Source organism: Alosa sapidissima, chromosome 3 (assembly GCF_018492685.1).
Source record: "Alosa sapidissima isolate fAloSap1 chromosome 3, fAloSap1.pri, whole genome shotgun sequence".
In the NCBI taxonomy this organism is placed as follows: domain Eukaryota; kingdom Metazoa; phylum Chordata; class Actinopteri; order Clupeiformes; family Clupeidae; genus Alosa; species Alosa sapidissima.
The window spans coordinates 12,126,000-12,129,895 of NC_055959.1; positions in this window are offsets into that span (position 1 = coordinate 12,126,000).

Sequence of the window (3,896 nt, forward strand, 5' to 3'; positions counted from 1 at the left end):
GTGTTGGTGAGCTGGCTAGTGATTGGTGATTGGATATTCAATTAAATCTGTCTCTGTCCATCTTATAACCTCAGTTGACATTTACATTTCATAATGTATCATGCCAATTAGCTACATTCTTTTAAAACACTTTCATTGGGGAGGATATTGCAAAGCAAACCTATTCCAAACATATTGCAAACCTTTGCTGATGTGCAAAGGTTTGCAAAGTTGCTGAAGGCGCTGCTGTGCCAGAGACTTTTGGACATTACAAGCCACTCATTTTACCTTAGTTTAATGTGGGTTATTATATATAAATGGCTGTATTTGGTATATTACTGTATGCTGCAAATTATTTATGTAGGCTATGAAGTGCTGTCGTGGGTGCAATTATTCTTTGAAAGAATTGTAGCACATCCAGAAGGCCAATGAGTGACCAAAAACTTAATCCAAATGTAGTAAAGAGTCCAAATATAGTTTTCCATATTTTTCCACATTTTCTGGATAATTGTGTAATTGGCCTCTTCAGGAGTGGATCTGAACAGTAAAGTTCCACTCTGGGCCACTGTAAGTTGCTGGTCTCCCATTCTCCCTCTCTCCTTTTCTCTCTCTCTCTCTCTCAGACCATTTGTATCCCTCTATTCATACTGCCGACCAAACAAGGGCTTGGCTGCTGGTCCACAGCCAGGATGTTAATTGTTGTTTTCCTGTTGAAACTTTTATTAAACATTTAGACCTCATCAATCCAGTGGGACTTTGATTTATGTCTTGTCACATTCATTACTCCCTTTTGTGCCTGTAGTGGAGGGAACAGACATGAGGCCATCATGGAAACGCAACACTGACACACACACACACACACACACACGCACGCACGCACACGCGCACACACACACACACACACACACACACACACACACACACACATGCAAATGCACATACATGCACACGTACATACACACCGCTGCACACGTGTGTCCTGCCAACACTGAGCTTCTGTTTGGATCGGCTTTAGACACAACTGACACACTCTAAACTGGCTGTCAAATCTGTGCCTTCGTACTGTTAACACACACTCGCACACACTCTTACACACAAGTTAACACACACTCACACACACTCTTACTGTTAACACACACTCGCACACACAAGTTAACACCCCGCAGGGTGACCTGGTGCCCTTGGCGATCCGTCATCCTGACAGCGCCCGCTTGTTTGCCACCTTCTCTGGCCGTGACACACTTGTTTCCAGCCTTTTACACACACAGACACACACACACACACACACACACACACACACACACACACACACACACATTCCCTCACACACACACGCACACACACACACCTTTTTCTCCCCTCCATCAGCTGCCTAATACAAAGTGACACGTGGGGGTTGGGTTGAGGGGGACAGAGGCTCCAGGCTGCCATTTAACCCAAACAAGCTCAGATGGCTCTCTGATTTACGAGGCCTGTCGCCACACTCTCCTCTCATCTGCCTCTCCTTTGCTCCGCTCTTGTCGGCCCGAGCAGCATGCATGCAGACCGAGGCCAAGGCGGCGGCAGCACACACACACACACACACACACTCACACCGTGGGCGCGGGGAGGAAAACAGCTCTCCTGTCAAGCCGTCACATCCACCGCGGGAGGATAAGAATGAGCTCCAGGCGCTGGGTGTTCTCTTAGTCAAACTGCCAGCGCTGCAGAAACTTGCTCCCGACACACTCGCAGCGAACACACACATGCAGTACGTGCACATTCAAAACACCTACCAATACACACACACACATACAGTACACACACACAAATACACGCTCCCACACTCTGTGTGGTCACATTTGCTCATCCCCAGTCACTCAGGAAGAATGTGTGTATGTGTGTGAAAGTTAAGAGGCCTTTAGGCATTGGTGAACAGCAAGGTAGTACACAAGGGCGTATAGTTTGCAAAAGAATATTCCAGATTCAGTTTGTAATGTTACTTCGGTAGTGGAACAGATTCTTTTGTGTCCCATCGCGAACATCATCGCCACAGGGCTCCTTTATCAGAGAGACAGATTAGACATGTCGAGGAATCTTTCAAGGTATCCTCAAGAGCCAGGCTGAGAATGGAGAGGCCATTTCAGAATCAGACCATCGTCTTTGTGGAGTGGAGTCGGGGAATAAACAGAGAGTTGACGTAAATGTACACTGTAAATTTCCCTGTTGTGGGATTGAGATTAAGATTATTTCATTTTATCTTAAAAATGCCATGGAACTTCCCTCGTGGAATTCTGCCCTCTAAATTTCACATAGCTGCAAGCTTTTGTAAACTCTGGCTACTTTCAGAGCCTGGTGCATGACCACTGCTTGCTCATAATACAGTGACTCACTGTGACGATATCTTGTTATATTTACAGTCGTCTAAAATGTTATCTGCTTGTATGGAGTGAGATCATTTTAGTTAATGAATCGTAACAAAAGTGCTTATCACAGAACATCAGATGCTGGCTGGAAAAGTGGAAACAGGAGGAGGCTTGTTTTGCTCGTTGCTGTTTGGGCGTGTGCATTTCTTGACGGCCGTGTGTGTATTTTGTGTGTGTGTGTGTGTGTGTGTGTGTGTGTAAGAGACAAAGAGAGGTAGAGACAAACCCTCATGGACCATAGGAAGCAGCCATCAGCATGTAGCCAGATAAGTGGGATCTGGGGAAAGAACATAGAGTTCATAGAAGATCCATATCTCATCCTCACCAACAAATCAAATGAGAAATGAAACAAGCGTAAATTTGCATGTTGTTGTTTGGGCATATGCATTTTGTAACAGTTGTGTGAAAGAGAGAGAGAAAAGAGAAAGAGAGAGAGACCTGGTTGGCTGTTTTTGGTTGCTTGTATTGGTATTGTGCTTTTCTATGGAACAGAAATATGTAAAGCTGTGACCTATATGCATATTGAGAAGCATCACTGGGACAAATGAATATGTTCGTTTTTTTGTGTGTGTGTGTGCAGGGGCGCGCACAATATTGGCGCCCCCCCCCCCCCCCCCAAAAAAAAAAAACCCCACAAACAACTAAAGCAAAACAAAAGGCCATATATATATATATTCTTATTATGACCGCCGCGCAGCGAAATAAAATATTTTTTTATTTATTTTATTTTTTTTCTTTTTCCACATGGATAGCATGGAACCATCGTTTTTCGTTTTGATCTGTAGCCCAGTTTTCTGTGAATATTTCAAAAACCGTAGGGTTTAGGAGGTCCACCTTTTTTATGTATGTTGGTCTTAAGGGGGCATGTCAACCCATCCCATTACCACTTATTTCATGTATAGCGGCACCTAGTTAAAAATGAAAAAGCAAAAAATTAGGTGTTTTCATCACAATATCTCTGCTGACAAGGTCAAAACTGCACGAAATTAAAAGTGTAGGATCATTATGACACCCTCCGAATGCATGCCAAGTTTTGTGTACTTTCATTCATGGGGGGCCTTACAATAAAATAATTTATGTGTACATTTAGTGATGTACACCAACAAGGATTCCCGGGACACTGAAAGACCGGGGTACACAAAACTTGGTGGGCATGTACCCCCACATGGATAGCATGGAACTGTCATTTTTAGTTTTGATCTGTAGCCCCCCCGCTGGACTGGACCACCCGAAAGGAGGGTAGGGCAGACACAGTTCTCTGTGAATATCTTGAGAACTGTAGGGCCTAGGATGACCATTTTTTTCCGTATGTTTGCCTCCAGGGGTCATGTTAACGCATTTCATGTGCATACATGTGCACAAACAGATACACACACACACACATACATTCACAGTAATCATACGTATGACACATACTCACACAGTAGACATATGTACGCTTGCATGCACAGGCACATACGCATAAACATAACACAAACAATCAAGAATTTCTCAGAATTATGAACAGGCAAG